Source organism: Osmerus eperlanus, chromosome 13 (genome assembly GCF_963692335.1).
Source record: "Osmerus eperlanus chromosome 13, fOsmEpe2.1, whole genome shotgun sequence".
NCBI classification, from domain to species: Eukaryota; Metazoa; Chordata; class Actinopteri; order Osmeriformes; family Osmeridae; genus Osmerus; species Osmerus eperlanus.
Window position 1 is genome coordinate 16808815 of NC_085030.1, and position 19203 is coordinate 16828017.

Below are 19203 nucleotides of genomic sequence, written 5' to 3' on the forward strand. Positions count from 1 at the left end.
AGCCTCCTGGATTCTGAGTGGTGTTTGTGGAGATGTTATGACCTAAGCAGTCCTGGCAATGCCTTCATTTTAGGAGACCAGAATTTATTCACTGGTGCCAAAAAGGTTTTCCCTAAGACACTCATTATGGTGAGCTGGAGCCACATCTGAGTACTGTTCCTCTGGCGCATGGCGCATGGCGCATGGCGCATGGCGCATGGCGCATGGCGCATGGCGCATGGAGCATGGAGCATGGAGCATGGCGCATTGTCAGGGTTTGAGGGGCGACCTAGTGGTCACTGTGTTTCATGGCAGCGCTCTTTCTGTTAGCAGTTTTTTCCTTACCACCTGTTCCCTGTTTTGCGCTGATTACACCCCTTATAAATACCCTCTGTTTTCCCTCCTTCTTTGCCGAAGAGTTTTGTTATTCTTGAGACCTGTTCTGGATCCTGCTTTATGCTTTTCCCCAGCCACGTTGAGCCGCTGCGTTACCCCTCCCTGGACACTGGATTGCCTTCCCAATCTCGGACCCTGCCTTTCCTGACCACGTTTTTCGGATCATCACTTTTTGCTTTCCTTCTACGGCTTGTTTTCTGTTTTGGTTCCAGAGCTTTGCTCGTGAAGTTTTCAGTTTTCCTTTAATAAACGTTCCGTTCCGCACTCTGTTTTTGGGTCGTCCTTGCAGCCAGCCGTGACAGCGCATGGTGCATGGCGCATGGCGCAGTTTAGTAATACCCACATTCTGCAAAATAACTGAAGGGAAATGATGCAAACCTATTTTACTTTTATTTTTTTGAAAATATTTTTCTAACCAAGTTCATTTTGGGACGATACTGGGACAGTGAGGAAAGAAGTTAGTTGCGAGCCCTGAGTATATATTATTACTGTACAAACATACAGTATGTATTTATCTATATACTGTGTATATATGTATACTGTATTTGTTCATTCCTACTGCCTCTCCCACGCCAAATAGTTACTCCTTAATGCCCACTGATGTAGACATTTCGGACAAAGCATTTAATGATTCATCCAAGCAAGCCTTGAGAGCTGACCCAGTGACTAGGCAGGACAAGAGAGTATTTGGTTCACAAACAGCAAACAGATAGAAAGGTAATTTATATAAAACTATACATTCATCCATCACACTGTGTTCCAGAGACAAATCAATGCAGTAATGCAGACAAAGAAGCATTCATTGAAAACACACACACACACACACACACGTGAACACACACTCACACATCCACACACTCACACATCCACACACACACACGTGAACACACACTCACACGGTTATGATAGGATTTCTATGTTAGCCCATCTCCCTACACTTCACAACTCATTTCTCCACATATCTCTGTTCTGCCTGTTTTTACCTGTCACTGGGTCGATGAATAGCTGCAATGAAGAGAGGCAGAAGTAAGATAAATAAAATAAAATATTGCTTTGTCACCAGCTTTGTTTAAAGTGCTTTAACTGGCACACACATCTTCCCGTGTCAGCACAATGTGTTAGAAGGGGGTCGCAGGTGTGTTATCAAGATATTAATCATAAAGTCTGACGTTAACATATGCAGCTGCAGCCTCCTTCACTAGCATTTCCTCTATGAAATCTGCAAAGCATTTTCTTGCATAAACTGCATCTCATAACCGATGCACCCTATGTAATTACACCGCAGACATCGGCCTTCATATATGGATTACAATTCAATGCTGATTTATGATGTTTAGAAGGTTTCCTCGCCAGCCTCACATCCTCAAGCTGTCCTTTCTTTTCTCATAACGGTCCAAGACTGTCTTCCTGTGACAGTGTCATAGTCAACGGGCTGCACATATCAAATATAAAAGAGAGAGAGAGAGACAGAGAGAGAGAGAGAGAGAGAGAGGGAGAGAGAGATGGAGACAGAAAGAGAGAGAGAGAGAGAGAGAGAGAGAGAGAGAGAGAGAGAGGGGGAGAGAGAGAGAGAGAGAGAGAGAGAGAGAGAGAGAGAGAGAGAGAGTGAAAACACAGTAGGATTGTATTGATTAATTGAATTAGGCTTGTAACATGACAATAGTGAGTCACACGGATTCATATTTTATCTCATTTTTCTTGTGCAAGCGGGCGTTTGGTGTGCTGTCGGGTGAAAGGTCAAACCCACTTAATGCAGGACTCTCACAAAGGAAACGAAACCACATCAGTTTCTCCAGGAAGGAAACAAATGCATTCTGTAGGCAGCCGTTTCAAAGGGTTCTTGCAAAGTCGTATTAGCATGTGCTCCGTGGTTTGTTGTTAAACAAAAAACATTTAGTGTATCTGTGTTGTAGCGAGCCAGATGGGTCCTTTGTCACTGCTCTGCTCCACTGATAACAAATTTATTCCCCTCGGATACCATGTCCTTTTCATTAAAGTAAAGCTGCTGTGCATATTAACGTGCCATGGTCACCTGGTCACATGGTCACCTGGTCACATGGTCACCTGGTCACATGGTCACCTGGTCACATGGTCACCTGGTCACCTGGTCACATGGTCACCTGGTCACATGGTCATCTCTCTCATCCTTCCTAGTGTTTGCTGCCTGCAATAAAGAATATTTAGAAGTCCAATTGACCAGGCCTCCTGACTTTGAATTTAATTATACAATCTCAAACAAAGCAGAGTTTTATGAGCTTTTTCTTCTTATTGTTGCTGTCTGAACAGCATGCGATCAAGTGAGGCCAAACGCAGGAACACAATGGTAACTTAGCTTGAGGCAGGACACCCGCATGGTTAAGGTTAGAAAAACGGTTAGGGGAAAAAAGAGTATTACAAAAGGCGACCATGACAGATGGAGTCTGACAGATGGAAACGTTTTTGTCTTGAATGCAAAACATCTCTGGCCCCGAGAGCATGACTGTCAGCCCTCTCCAACTCAAATGTGCATCTTTTCAACCAAAGAATGAGATGCATGGCAACATGGCAGCCAGCTTCTACTTACAGTAACAGGTCTTATGACTCAATGGTTTCTTGGCTTATTTAAGAGGAGATGAAGTTTATCGACTGGCACGGTTTTGTAATCACTCTGTGTCTGGGCTTTTCAAGAGCTGGAACACAGACTTGTGGACAATGAGACATGAAGTCTGGATCCTAACGGATGTAAACATTTCGCAGAGACTAAATGTGGCGCATGCTCTCCCTGTTGCATGGTCAATTGCTCCTCTGTCTGAGCCGAGCTTCTTTAACTGGTCTTATTATTTCTGAGAGCAATATCCATCCAATGATGTGCTGCTCACAGCTAATCACCATGGTTATTACTTTCAATTTCAGAGGCCACAGACTTAAATTGGGCATTATTATTATAAGAGGAAAACCCTTACTAATTCCAAGCTTACATAAAGTCGCTACAAGATTCCTGCATCTTGCCATTTTTACACAAGCATAATTCACATGCATTTAAATGACAGATCACATCACTATAACTATAACAATACTAACAATTATTATGGTGAACCATTATTTATACAGGTAGGTCAATGAATGACCTGTGTTGTAGAGTGAGTGTGGCAGTGTTCGGCCAGTAGAATTCCACAACGATTTACATCAAAATTGATTAAACAGGCAAACCTGATGCCTTCCAGTCCGTTAAGACACCTTCATCCTTGTGTTCACCGCCAACACGGAAACACACTGTTGACCCAGGCCCAGAGAGCGTAACCACAGCCCCCCAACCGGGAAGACCCAGGCCCAGAGAACGAACCACAGCCCCCCAACAGGGGACACCCAGGCCCAGAGAACGAACCACAGCCCCCCAACCGGGAAGACCCAGGCCCAGAGAGCGTAACCACAGCCCCCCAACAGGGGACACCCAGGCCCAGAGAACGAACCACAGCCCCCCAACAGGGAACACCCAGGCTCAGAGAGCGGAACCACAGCCCCCCAACAGGGGACACGGCACAACGTTGTCAGCCTTCGATGACGGCGCAAAACCGGGACGAGGGCGTGCCGGAGTCGGCCAGGGCCCCGGCCCTCCTGGAGGAGCCAGAAACTTTTAATCTAATTAAAGCAGACGAGGAAAGACAAGCTGAGAGATAAAGGTGCCGTAAGGAGGGTGTCGGCCCAGCGCTCTCCTCAGTAGTGACACTAACAGGTTTTCGAGTCTTGAATGGTGCCGGGTGGGGCAGGGCGGAGCGTGTGCGGGCGGTACCGTAGCAGGAGGGTTGCCCTGACAGCTGTTGACTGCTGGAGAGTGACAACGTAATTAATCATGGTGGTGTGACTGAGGAAAGTCGCGGGAAGGGTAGGAGAGCTCTTCATCTTGGCGGACGGAACGTTTTATCGTAGTAGGAGGAGAGGGGTGTGTCCGGGAACAACGTATGTTTTGGCATTTTAAGAACAATACATTGTTTTTAGGATGTTGTGGCAAAGCCACATTAAGTTGATCCTAGAGAAGGATAATGTTGTGGCGTAGCGAAGGTTAGATTTGCTCTAACAAAAAGAACCAGCCAAACTAAAAAGGGCTGCGTTTTGCTGAAATTGCCACATCAGGAATCTGCATGTCACTTTTACAATGTGGGGTAAATACACTGGTCACTCTGTAACGCTTCACATTCACTTTCTGAATCCACCAACCTTTCTTACAGATGCATCTTCATTACCGTGGGGTCATCAGAGGACGTCTGGTCATTTTGTTCTGCTCAGGTGAAATCACACTCAATGAGGGCTGAGGCGTCACAACAACCTCTCCTGCACCTGCATCATTCAAATGCTGTGTTAATCATTTTCTCGCCTTCGGATCACATAAATTGCCCTTTTACTGGTGAGTTAAATATGCCTGACAACTTGAGAAGTGCTAAAATAACTCCTCAGTTATGATGACACTTCATCAAACACAAAGTTATCATTAGAACGACTCACACTTAATTTTTAGCCCAGCTCTGTGCTGTGCTACAGGGCACGGTACACAATAATGCACGACTGGTCATCCATTCTGATAACTTCTGCCACTAGGTTTAAGCATGTAGACTGGGCAGAGTTTAGTGTAGTGTTTAAAATATAAATAATTGTAAATTATAATAGCTAGTCATGCAGACAACTTTATTAGATGGTTTGAAACATTGCCAGTTATAATAGAACAATATTATTAGGCTACCCACGAGGGTTGTATAGTCTCAGGCAGGGTTTATTGTGGTTATAAATAGCTTGTTATAGGATACACTATTGTGTACTGAACTTACAGACCGATAGCTTTAGCACAATATCCTGACCAAACAATAGTTTGTCAGGAAGGGAGACTGTGTAGCAGTAGATATGAGTCAAGGATGGCTGATAATTATCAATCACTTCTGTGCAGCTTTAATATACATGCTACATCTTCTTATACGAAGATTATCCAAAAACTATTTGGACAAGAGCTTAATTAGAGAAAATGTGAAAGGTTGATACATTGGGACTGCTAAAATCCAGTTAAATCCAGATCTAACAATATTGGATATTTGTTCCACTAAGTCGTGGACCAAAATTCCTCAGCGGAAGGCTGTTTTGATGTTCGTTTACAACGAAATAACAAAGCCTGAGCCAAATATGTATTTTTGTGATAGTTGTCAACTACGCCCGGGTCCCCTTAGTGTGCTGTCTACCATGAATAACGCCACAGTTTCATTCTACCCTTGACTTCATAAGACAGACAAACAACACAGCCAAAATCATTAGTCTATTAATACTTAATTAGGAAATTACACTGGAGGGTAGGTTTAAGCCCAAATAACTGCGTGATTAACTCCTTGCGTCATCTTTAATACAACGTTCCCAACACAGACTCCTCTCCTCGTAAGACCTCTCTGAAGCAGAGCCAGGACAACAAGTTAGCCCCTTGACACCTGCAGACTGGAGACCCAATCAACATTAGGACTTTGATATTTTCAGTGATGTAAACCAGATAACAGAAACGTTGCTTTCTTAACACTTTTCAGGCACCACATCCTCACGTCCTCTCCATTGCAGTCAATGAATTTGCCATGCAATTTACAAGTGACCTTATCCAAACTGACAAATGGTCAATTTCCTCACAGACTTGTGTGCTCTGCATGCACGGGTATTTCTTATTTACTGCCTATTTTCCAAATGCCACATTTGTTTCTGTGTTTGACTAGGAGTTTTTTTTCACAATAATTTGACTAGTGGAGCTCCAGAATAAGGATAAATGCTGAAGAGTTCTATTGCAGAGAGTTTACTTTCCAATCAGGCCGACGAGATTACAAGATATTTTAGATTTTATCTAAAAATATTTTCAAAGAATAATACACTTGTATTATTATTTGGACGTTCTATTGTATAAGCAACAGTTTCACTGGCCATTGTTTTAGAGATGGTGTAATGAATCTCAACAAGGGGAATTTGTCTCCAGGCAACCAGACATCTTGTTTTCATTCAGCTCAAGACTGTGTCCTGAATATAAGTGCCTGTTTGAGTGTTTGTTAGTGTGTACCTGTGTGCGCTTGTGTGAGAGTGCCTGTGTGTGTGTGTGTGTGTGTGTACCTGTGTGTGTGTGTGTGTGTGAGAGAGAGTGAGTGCCTGTGTGTGTGTATGTGTGTGTGTGTGTGAGTAGGGTTGAGGGTTCCTTTTGGTTGTCTCACTGTCTTTTATCTTACTTCACATGCTTATCGAGTTCATTTCAATTATTTGCTGCTTTTTACTCAAGAGGGTAAACATTGTGTGGGTGGTCTACTAATGTTCATGTCCCTTGATGATAATCAAGATGTCCGTCACGAGTAGACATGCCTACAACCTAGTACTGCATGAGCAGAAACAGATCATGTCCGGCATGACGTACGAAGACAGAAAGCCTGTTTATATATTTTTTGTTATTTTCTCAAACTCATTAAAAACAACTGACAAGGATATCATTAGAAGGACTAATTAGCTTGCATACCTGGTTTTAAGGTGCATGCTACAGAATGACCTCTTGACCTATACTGGGAAAGAATCTCATGTAAGTAGCTAGTTATATTATATGACCATTTGACAACATTGTCTCGAAAGCAATTAAATTAGTGTTGTGTACATGAACAGTATTTATTATTGAAATAACTTAAGACAAAGATAGAAGGTTTTTATGACCCTGGGGAACCACGGTTACCACCACAGACCTAGGAATAGCTTCTGATCGATGTTTATAGTATAGTAAACCATATTAAGCAGTACCCACACCTGATAATAACCTTGGTTTTTCTGTAACCCTATTCCATCTCTGGAGGTAATGGCCCCCTCCTCTCCCTCTTAAACCCGTTCGGTGTGGTGATGCTGGGGGGTTTTATGGCCCACGCTTCAGGTTCACCTTCAGTAATCCGTAAAACTGAAGTCCGCACCTCAACGTGCCCCATCTCTCTCCTGGCTCTTTCGACTTCCAATCAAACACATAAAATGTCGTCTTATGAGCTACTTGCATCGTATATTTCCCGTAAAATGGCTAAAGAGTAAAATTGCTGGGCTAAAAGGATCTCACGGTGTGAATTTAAGTGATAAAAAAAAGAGATGATAAAAAAGTTTGGGAAAGATCCCCTGCTTCTTTTAAAAATAGTACAGATTAAGAGAGAGTAATTCAATGACCATCCACTCTATATACAGTAAGTATAATAGTTAATGTTATCAGGCCAGTACAGTCATGTTCTGAAGTATCAAATGTATCTACAGGGATGTAAGTTCAAACTTTTGGCTTTGTCTTCCAGCCCCATAACGTGTTTTCTCCCTGCGTGTTTATTACTTCCTGTGTCTTCAGCTTCCTCAGGTGCAGCGGGTGTCTTGGTTTCGTTTCCTGAGGTCGCCCCAATGGCCAAATGCCCTCAGCTTGTTTTGTGCTCGCTCATCATTTATTCAGGAGCGCTGAGCCTCATTCGGGGTTGTGCACTGTTCGGAACATGTGGCACATTTTCATCTGGTCCTCTTCCTCCACTTCCAAAAGCAAGTTTCTTCTGGCAGCAAACAGCGCCAACTGATCCCTTCCTATCCCCCCCCCCCTCACTCAGTTTCTTTCTTTCTTTCTATCAACTGCATCTCGCTAAAGTTTTCCATTAAATATTTAATTTCACTGCATCCCCCCCAAACCCCCCACCCCCCCACACACACACACTCCCCCCCCCACCCACACACTCCCCCCTCCACCCCCACACACACACACTCCCCCCCCCCCCCACACACACACACACACTCCCCCCCCACCCCCACACACACACACACACACACACACACCCACCCCCACACACACACACTCCCCCCCCCACACACACACACTCCCCCCCACACACACACACACCCCCCCCAAACCCCAAACACACACACTCCCCCCCCCCACACACACACGCACACACTCAGGCTATCCCTCCTTGTCACACCTGCTGATACAAGCCCTTTCTAGTGGAGGGATTTAGCCCACAGTCGGCTGCTCCCAGTGCAGAATATTCACCAGGTTAGAAGTGCATCGCTGCACATTAAATGCTGAAGTGAAGTGAACATAACCATGCTTCTCTGGCATGGCTAACAGTGGTGTCATGGGTATCATTACTGCGCATCCTCCCCCTTCAGACTACAGCCTCTACTGTGTCCATGGGTGATCTGAGCTGCATCCAGGTGTGTGTGCATGTGCAAATATGCATTGTGGGTGTCTGTGTGTTTCTATGTGTATGTTTGTGTGTGAGTGTGTAGGTATGTGTCTGTATTTGATTGTGTGTGTTGTGTGTGTGTGCGTGTATGTGTGTGTGTTTCAAGTAAGCGGGAACAAAAGGACTAAGGGAGCAAGCAGGAGAGAAACAACGTAAAATGGCTGAGAGAGAGATTAGTTTACGATCCATGTAGCGATTGGCCCAACGGGCCCTTTGCTTCAGAATGCAGTCAGATGCTCTCTCTGTATCCCTCTCTGTCCCTCTCTCTCTTTCTCTCTCTGTCCCTCTCTATCTTTCTTTCTCTGTCTGTCTGTCTGTCTGTCTCTCTCTCTCTCTCTCTCTCTCTCTCTCTCTCTCTCTCTCTCTCTCTCTCTCTCTCTCTCTCTCTCTCTCTCTCTCTCTCTCTCTCTCTCTCTGTCTCTCTCTCTCTCCCTCACACAGACAAAGCATGCATGCAGCTTCCCATACAGGTAGATCACGGCACCCATAAATAATAAACCACGCATGAATTAATCATTCACCTCGAGTTTGTGATAGCCGCAGCCTCGTGGGAGGCTAAGATAATCCATACCCTCCCTCTAAGACTTAATTAGGTTCCTTATATTACCCCTTTTAACCCTTCCTGCCTGAGACACTGAACCTTTCTGCAACAACATCAAGTCAACACCCTCCTTGGAGCTTCCTGGGTTAGGTATGAAGTCCTATTGACATCCACTTTGGGGATAATCGTTTTCATCTCTTGCTACCAGACCGACTCATCAAATCGTGTTTCATTTGTCTCCAATACATCAGCAGTCCATACCTGGGACCTGTCTCCCGGTCATTCCCAGTTGTATCGCTGTTATGTGGCTCAGGATGATGAACTGGATTAATCAGGGATGAGAACATGTACTTTCATGCATTATCTGCCATCGAGTTTCAACTGCACTCCTGCTAGCCTGAGCCTGATTCTGAGAGCAGAGATCAATAATGAGAACTGAGCTAAATGTGCTTATTTTATAACCTAATGCAGAGCAAACGAATCTCACAACGATCGCAGACAAAAACCATGCATCACCCTAATGGAAGCTGTTTGTGTTCGGCAAAGTCAATCAGGATGCAGCTGGCATCAGCCCCAAGCTGGCAGGGTGTGGCCTCGGCACTGTGGACTCCAACTTTGTCCGACTTGATCCATAACTCTGACTGCAAAGGCAAGCTACCGTCGGAAAACATCAAAGGTGCGAGACCCGCCGATGCTTGGCCCTCCAGCTCCCAACATGCGTCTGCAGGCAGCATGCGTCTGCAGGCAGCATGCGTCTGCAGGCAGCATGCGTCTGCAGGCAGCATGCGTCTGCAGGCAGCATGCGTCTGCAGGCTGGGTCAAGCAGGCTGGGAGCTGAGGTGAGGAAGGAGGGTGGTCTGCTCAGGCCTCCACTGAGAACGCGTCGCAATCGGCAGACTGGAACTCTCATTCCTGTCGTCCCCGTGACCGCTTGCGACGGAAACCCCGTCTCCAGTTTCTGTCTACGGATCTGTCTACCGGTTCTCTTCATCTGCCTGACATCATACCAGTTGAGATAAGTCATTTCAGGTGACAGCAATGTAAGGTTAATCTTAAACTATGGGATATAGGGTTGGTTTAATCGACTGATGGGGTAAAGTTGGTTGGTTGAAAAACTGTGCAAAATACTGGTACGGTTGGTTGGTAACATGAACTGTCCTCGCAGTTTATATTCACAGTAGCTCTGCTTAAATGAGACCGTCTGCAGAGAACAGTCTTTCCTTCTCCTCTGACATTTAAGATTTCCTCACAGGGGTGTTTTTGTGATGGACCTGAATGAGACACATCTAGTCTAATTAAGGCCATGGATTTGAGGGACAGCTGTAGTCTAATGTCCTCCTTGGGACTGAGCTGTATTGTGTCAGAGATGAGTTTCCTGTCACGTCCACTTAGTCAGATCCCCAAGTCTGCTCCTAATCTGACCACACCTCTGTAATCACCACCAGGAATCCTGATCAGAACAGGCACTTTCCTAATCAACTGATGAGACCAATTTCAGAGATGTTTAGGCATGGATGGGCAGGTCTTCCAGAGAATGAGAGAATGTATTTTTAATTTAATCATACATGTATACTACATTTGGCGGTTTTACTGGAGATCATAGAATGATTACAGTTATGAGTGTTCTATTTAGTCAATAGACACACATCAAGCCCATCAGAATCAGAATCAGAATCATCTTTGCTCAAGCTTTTTATCTTCAACCTCTCTTACTGCAGGTTTTCCTCACACACCTATCCTCAAGGTCATGATATGATTCATGATACTAATCATGAATCAACTCCACCAATGTAACTAGATCATCTAGTTGAAAAGATTTTAGGACAGATTTCCAGGACCACAGAGCTGAGCAACTGAAACATTTTCTCTCTGATGATTTCACTGGCACTGTTAGAAGTGAATGAGAATGAGGCTGTAATTGATATTTATCTGATTACCTGATTTCATAAAAACAGAGACCATGAACATGGTCTTAAAGATCTGTATATACCACTGTTTAAGCCTGAACAGGGTCGATAAGGACCAGTCATGGCGCTATAAAAATCACAATGGTGTGTTGAGACGTTTTTGATTTGTGATAAACCTGAAGGCCGCATGATACAGCGAATCAAGTGCTCTCAGAGTGGTGGAAGAGTCACTAAAATCTAAAACTGCCAGCGAGGTATACCGTTAAAGCTCATTCCTGCCCTCCAGAGAAAAGCAAGATTTATGCTGGTAATAAAAAACTATTCTCAATTTGAGTTTCCTTATCAAGTTCTCCACATGAACGGTGAAGCTCAGCTTGTCATCAACCCTCACTCCCAGATACCTGTATGTTTAGACTCCCTCAATATATATAGAGAGAGATTTTTTATTTTATTTTTTTACTGCTGCACAACAAATTGCCCCTATGGGGACAAAATAAAGTTCTACTTTACTCCCAATAGTGTGACCATCCAATGTAGCTATGACATGATTTATATCATGCCGGGCATTTGAAAATACCATGCCTTTTGTTTTCCCTCAGCTCTAAATCATACAGACTCTGTTGAATGGTGTTAAAAGCTCATTAGGCTGGTTTCAAAACACAAGGATAAACTACGACCACTGGAATAAACAACAGGATCATCCGCATAAAAAGGAACGTTCTCTTTTTCAATGTGATCCCAAACTTAGCTGATACACAACATGAACAACAGTAGGGTCAATATCAAACCTTGTGTAACTCCTGAGCATAACCATCTTCCAAAGCACCTTGAATATGATTTGACTGGTAATTTATAAACCAATCCAGAGCATGACCAGTAATTCAACATTTTAAATGTTGCACTGACACAGTCCACAATGTCAACAACCTTTGACAAATCAATAAGAACAGATACACAAGCCCACTTGTCAAGAGCACGGTGGATGTCCTTTAAACCCTTCATGGTGGCTGGCAAGAGGTGCTGTGGGCCTAAAGCCTGACTTCTTTCCATTCAAAGCATCTGCTCTGAGGGAGGCCTTCACCTGTCTAGAAATAGCGACTCCAGTACCTCTGCCAGCAGACAGTTTAGATATGGGTCGGTGAAAAATGGCCATTAACAGCGTGTGAATATCTTTTACTTAGAAAATCATATCAAAAATAGAAAATCATATTAAAGAGCATTGCTAACAAATTAGATGCAGAATCCATCATCCGTTAATTCAATGAAAACAAACTGTACTGCAAAGCAATAAGCACTTTTACTCTATTGATTTTCAGACACAGAGTCTAATTATTTTGATAGCATTAACTGTCCTAATTTTATTGGGTCAACATGTTACAAAAAAACATGTAGTCCAAAACAGATCTTCCTGCGTGGTATTCACTATGTGATTAGAATGCTTTATAAAGAAATAAAGTTCACAGTATTTTACAATTTGAGCTGTTATTAAGCTATGATTTCACAGTGGTACTAAAGCACCCTGCAATTTCAACCTTTTATTGAAAGTTTAGCCTGGCTTTACAGTCATGGTTTAGGCTTGTGCTACTACAGTAAAATAAGCACAAGTAGACAGTGAAGGTTAGGGTTCGACTCTCTGCAGGACAAGGCACCAGTCAAAGAATAAAGGGCTTTGCTAGTCTGGTTTTGAAGACGAGATCAATGAATTCCAAACCTACCACCTTATTTTGAAGTCTCAGTTCTGCAACACGAAATATAAGGAGCTGCGAACTGCTAATTACGCAAACGACAACAGCATCCATAGTTAAAGCTTCTTTCCAGTTAAACCTTCATAATTAAATTCACAGATTTGCATCGTAGCACAACCATTACCCATGAAGCTGTGATGATTGAAGAGAAGAGGAACAGGTTTCCAATTACATTTCGAATCTCCACTTCATCAATACAACATCATAGGATGCTGACTAGCAGCCACACCAATATCAATCAGGCAAAATGTTTTTCAGTATAATTTACAAAGCAATTGCCACAAACTACAATGGCATGTTTGGCAGCGGAGGTGGTGTTGAGAGTAATGATATTGAATCAATAGACTTGGGGAGACGTGAGTCTATTAGGAAGAGTAATGAGACATAAGGGTACAGCAGTTATAATAATGGCCAATATGGATGCAATTTAACAGATGTCTCCTTTTCAAATAAACATTTCCACTTTGCCTATTCATAAAACCTGTCTTCTTTTATGTCCCACCTTCATTACGCAGTGAACATAACCCTAACCCATTTAAACATTCCTTCCATGCACAGGAAACATACTGTACATTTATAGCATTTATGAAATTGTACAATAAGTCAAGTCAAATAAGTTCTATGCGAAGTGAATTTCTTCCCAGTGCTTAGGATTCCCTCTACTTCACACTAAAAGTTCCTCATCTTCCCTCGAATTAAAGTTCCCCTTATGGATGAAGCCCTGCCTTAGAGCTCCAGGAAAGAAAAAAAGAAAAATAATAATTATGAGACGGAAACATGTCATTTCATTCCCTGTAATAAATTATCATAACCCCGGCTGCACTGAATGGGAGACCCTGGCATGTTTATTTCCATCCACTATCAGCTCAGAGCAGACCTTCCTCTGCCACGCAGAGCCCCCCGTCCCTGGGTGAGAAGCAGGCTGAGAGGTAGACCAGACCTTCCTCTCATGTTCTGTCTCTGAAGAGGGAAACTCTCCACTGTATTTACATTACAATACGTCTAAACACGTGCCCTGCCGGAGAAGGCAGGTGAGCTGAAGGCACCTTAGAGAGGAGATATCCTGGAGGGGAGCAGGTTTTAGATGTTTGATGGCTTTCTCACCGCCTTGGATTCCTGGTCAGCAGGTATTGGCTGGGTATCCTTATTTCCAAATGGTTTCATTCTGTACTAACGCGACCTATCCAGACCCTACAGTACAGTACAGTACGTTCACAACTTCACTGCACAATATGTCTAACGTTGCAAAACCAACAGCACAGTGGAGTCTCTGCTGAAAAAGGGATTAACTAGCCCAGTAGAAAATCAGCCGCCTGAACCGCAACACCTGGAATAGTGTCAACGTTTAGCTCCTCTGCATCCTCGTCCTCGCCGCGTCAGCCTGTTTACACGTAACCCCAGAAGATGCCGCATCTCTTGCCTCGCTGTAATTAGAAGCTCCTGTTTTTACCTGCACATCCAGGATGGATTGTGGCAGGTGATGATGTTGGTGCAAACCTGCGGGTGTTGGGGAGTAACGCTCAGCTCTCCCCAACACGCAGGTACCCAGCTGAGAGATGCTGGCGGGGCGGCCGTGAGCGCAGGCACAGGGACGGGGAATAGAAGCTGACTTAATTGATATGGAGCTGCGTTGCTTCCTTTGGCTACCCCCTTCACTCTCCTCGTGTTCTGTGGAAGGTGTGAAACTGTGCCAATTTCAGATCCTGGCTCGTCAGTGACACCCTGTTCCCAACCTCTCTGAAACTAGCCGGCTTATGCCTCCGTGCACTAAATATAGATTTATTTTCTCTTTCGATATTTTCTCCGCAGTATTTCATGCGATGTGCATGCATGTGAAAGGTGTTGGTTGTTCGATATCAAGGTTGGAGCCTCATGGCATCTCTGAAGGTAGTTTAGCTCTAAAAACTGGGTCAGACTCAGAACAGGTACTTCAAAAGTAGGTCATGCTAATTATGAAACATTCAACCAAGAGTATTTTTGTTTATGGTTATGGTGGTTTGGACTTTGTCCTAACCAGACAAGAACCAACAAATCTCCATCTGAGCATGTTCATTGCTTGAGGCAAGTATGCAAATGAACTAATTAATAATTGATGTTTGTTGAAACTGAATAATTCTCACACAACATGCAAAACAACAGTATTTTTGTGAAATTAACAGTAATATTCTCCAATGCACATTGTCCTTATGTATCAAGAAAAATAAACTTACTACCTATTTAGACTACAACACATTATTTTCATTTCTTAGTTGTTCACCGTTATCTGATATCAGGATGGATAAACGGTTATTTAAATGAATAAATCAGCACAACTGTGCTCTCTGATTTGTTTTCATGGGTGAATTGCCAAGAGTGGAAAATTCTGTTAATGTGTGAGAAAATAAAAGCAAGCATTCCTTTAAATAACAGTACTCCTCTGTTAGTCTGCTGACAGGGAAGGGCACATTTGCTGAGCACAAAAATCAAGATTCATCCATCACACCCCTGCATGATGCCACAGTTAAGCATCCCTAGGCAAAGCTTAAGATTGATCAGAGAAACTGCTCATGAGAATAAACCATTTAGATGAAAATACACTTAATACAGCATTTAGAAGAAGATGGAAAGAACTAAATAAAGTGAAAGACTGGTTTGCCTGAGAAGGGAGATTAAGAGCGGTTGGGTTTAAATAGATACATCAAACTTTGCATCGGTGCATTCCACTCACAAACATGGCATCTTAATTTAGATGCATAACCCTATTCCGTGCTTGGCTGCATTTTCCTGTGAGAACAAGAGATGAAGATTTAAGAGTGATACTGGGGATTGACAGGGTCTGTCTGATGCTCTCTCTCCCTTCACACAACATCACTTTACTTTCCTGTTCAGCCAAGGCTCCTCATCTCAGCTCTGATAAAAACTGCTTCTGTGTAACTTGTTAATTAGAAGCTGGTGTGGGTAATATCTGAAGTCACAGGCTGACAGTTATTTCTTTAGGAAAAACAAGGAATTACATACTAAACATTCACAGCCAGAGAGTTGTAGACTTTCAGTGTAATTTCCGTAAAATCACTGTCGTTTTCTGTTGAGATTAATTAAATCTAAATTAGCTTGAGGTATATGTGTGAATCTATAATCAAAACCTACACGTCCAAATTTGATAAAATGCAATACCTCATGAACCCCCACACTTCTGCTAAGAATACATTTCCTTTTGCTTTGTTCATAAAGTGTTTGGCATCACATTATGCTACTGTAATTATGATTCACATGGTAGTCTGGCGTATGCCATCATGGTGTCTGTTCCACCCATGATGGTTGAATGAATGCTCTTTTATGTGATCTAGAACCATCTGCGACAGCAGGAGATGCATAGTGATGGATGGACAATGAAATCAAAGAAAAAGCAAAAACTCAAAGAGTTGAATAAAAAAAAAAAACGACAAGAATTGAAAGACTGAAAATACGTAGTGCTTACCACTTTGAGAAACAATCATCCTTTCAGCCTTGGCCTGTTCTTATTTCACTTTCAGTTATCACCTCCTCTCCGCCTTTTATATCTGTTTTTAGAGAGATTGAGATCGAGGGAGAGAGCGAGAGAAAGGGAGACACAGAGACAGAGTCAGACGGAGAGAGACATCATGAGTAAGCTAATCACATGGTAGAGTGGATCAATACATCTCAAACACATTTGAAAACAGAATGTTGATAGACACCCCTTGGAAAGTGTAAACCAGAGATAAAAAAGATAAGATAAGAAAAGGTACAGGTGCTGGTTTCTGCCTCTTACACAAGAACCATCCTCCCACTACTTTCAATTCCTTTCAAAATCAAAACTGGACACAGAAACCACCTCGTACGAATGCCATTACCAAAGTTGAGCAGACAATATCTGTGCAATCCGACACCGCAAATGAAATTGAATTCTTTATCAAACTAAATGTTCTTTTCACAATGATCCTTTCCTGTCCCTAGAACACGGACTGACCCCCGTAATTATGCGCAGGTCTTCATTGGCGGATCTCACTAATAATGAGTCCCCTCATACAAGCTGGAGGGAAGCACAAAGGAGGGTCATTATGCAAAAGGCGTGCCTGAGTTGTTAATGAGAGATGATGAGAGAGAGAGACAGAGAGAGACAGAGACAGAGAAAGAGATAGAGAGAGACAGAGAGAGAGACAGAGAGAGACAGACAGACCGGTTTGATTCTCTCAAGTCAAAAGGCAAAAAAAGATAAAAACTTTGTTTCAGAACACTTGTTGAAACCAGCCTATTTGTACTTGATTTAAAGTTCAAGGACAAAATGGCCATCCAACTATTTGGCTCATTTATCCATGGGAACTCCTTGTTAGGCCTCAACCTGATTTTTCCTTTTGAGAGAAATAGGTCTTGTCAAAACTCTGGCAGTTAACCGCAGTGTAAAGAGGCCTTAACTGTCAGACCTCTATGACGAAACATCGGAAAAATGACACCAAAAGCCGAGAAGCATTCCTGAAGTCTTTCAGTCAGCGAACAAACGACTCTTTTCAACTGTAAAGAGACTGAGCTAATAAAGCCACTGTAATTACTCCGCACAGCTGGACATCCTTGATACGCTCTTTCCAATCTTTAGCATTTGATTACTTGTAAACTCACGCTTGATTGACTTTTTTACAGTGTGCAACTCGGAGGGCTTGTTGTGGAGGATGACAAGTAACCAATTAATCACATCATTATGCCAATTAAAGAGTGTGTTCGCTCCGATGGAGGTGAAGAAAGCAACGGAAGCGAAAAAGACCCTGAAGGAAAAGCAGAGGAGGAGGGAGGCATGATTCACCATCCTCTCCTCTCCCCCAAATAATGAATACACTTTTACTGCAGACAGAAAGTGAAAACTAGAACATGCTACCTGGTGGCCCAGGACCAGGCAGCTTGAGATGGGGCTACTGAAGAGGCCTTCCCATACACACTTCTGATCCTTGTTACTTTACCCTGCATGACAACTCTCACATATCTTCTCATTTCTCATATGCGGTGTTCAGCAGCAGTTCTATAGCATAGCGTTTTTTATTCATACTTTGTCAGTTTCCATGTTTGTATGTGTGTGTGCATGTATGCACACATGACTGTGTGCATTATATATGTGTGCATGTGTGTGTGCATATGTATCTATGCATGAATGTGTGTATGTGTAGTGTGCGTGTATGTGTGTGTATGTGTGTGTGTGTGTGTGTGTAGTGTGCGTGTGTGTGTATGTGTGTGTGTGTGTGTGTGTGTGTGTAGTGTGCGTGTATGTATGTGTGTGTGTGTGTGTATGTGTAGTGTGTGCGTGTATGTGTGTGTGTGTATGTGTGTGTGTGTGTGTGTGTGTAGTGTGCGTGTATGTGTGTGTGTGTGTGTGTGTGTGTGTATGTGTAGTGTGTGCGTGTATGTGTGTGTGTGTGTGTGTGTGTGTGTGTGTGTAGTGTGCGTGTATGTGTGTGTATGTGTGTGTGTATGTGTAGTGTGTGCGTGTATGTGTGTGTGTGTCCGCTCATTGACACTCGGGTCCTGAAGGGGCTCGTTTCAGCTAAAGCAGATGTGACTGACCGGCTGAATGGCTCACAGAGACCCTGCACTCAGCTGGGAGGAGGGAGAGAGAGGGAGAGGGGAGAGAGAGGGGAGCAGGGAGAGAGAGGGAGAGGGGAGCAGGGAGAGAGAGGGAGAGGGGAGCAGGGAGAGAGAGGGGAGCAGGGAGAGAGAGGGAGAGGGGAGCAGGGAGAGAGAGGGAGAGGGGAGCAGGGAGAGAGAGAGGGGAGCAGGGAGAGAGAGGGAGAGGGGAGCAGGGAGAGAGAGAGGGGAGCAGGGAGAGAGAGGGAGAGGGGAGCAAGGAGAGAGAGGGAGAGGGGAGCAGGGAGAGAGAGGGGGGGCAGGGAGAGAGAGAGGGGAGCAGGGAGAGAGAGGGAGAGAGAGAGGGGAGCAGGGAGAGAGAGAGGGGAGCAGGGGAGAGAGAGGGGAGCAGGGAGAGAGAGGGGAGCAGGGAGAGAGAGGGGAGCAGGGAGAGAGAGGGAGAGGGGAGCAGGGAGAGAGAGGGAGAGGGGAGCAGGGAGAGAGAGAGGGGAGCAGGGAGAGAGAGGGAGAGGGGAGCAAGGAGAGAGAGGGAGAGGGGAGCAGGGAGAGAGAGGGGGGCAGGGAGAGAGAGAGGGGAGCAGGGAGAGAGAGGGAGAGAGAGAGGGGAGCAGGGAGAGAGAGAGGGGAGCAGGGAGAGAGAGGGGAGCAGGGAGAGAGAGGGGAGCAGGGAGAGAGAGGGGAGCAGGGAGAGAGAGGGAGAGGGGAGCAGGGAGAGAGAGGGGAGCAGGGAGAGAGAGGGAGAAGAGAGCAGGGAGAGAGAGGGAGAAGAGAGCAGGGAGAGAGAGGGAGAAGAGAGCAGGGAGAGAGAGGGAGAAGAGAGCAGGGAGAGAGGGAGGGGAGCAGGGAGA

At 44.2% G+C, this 19203-nt stretch overlaps 1 protein-coding gene across 1 annotated transcript in view; it reads right to left on the reverse strand.

Annotated features, from left to right (window-relative positions):
- Positions 1 to 16752, reverse strand: part of lingo2 (leucine rich repeat and Ig domain containing 2) — a 67747-nt gene extending 50995 nt beyond the window's left edge. The window contains exons 1-2 of the mRNA XM_062476863.1: positions 16639 to 16752; positions 16245 to 16326 (exon numbers count right to left, since the gene is read on the reverse strand). The gene's annotated coding sequence lies outside the window, so the exon portion shown is untranslated. The remainder of the gene's footprint in view (positions 1 to 16244; positions 16327 to 16638) is intronic.
- Positions 16753 to 19203: the final 2451 nt, after the last annotated feature.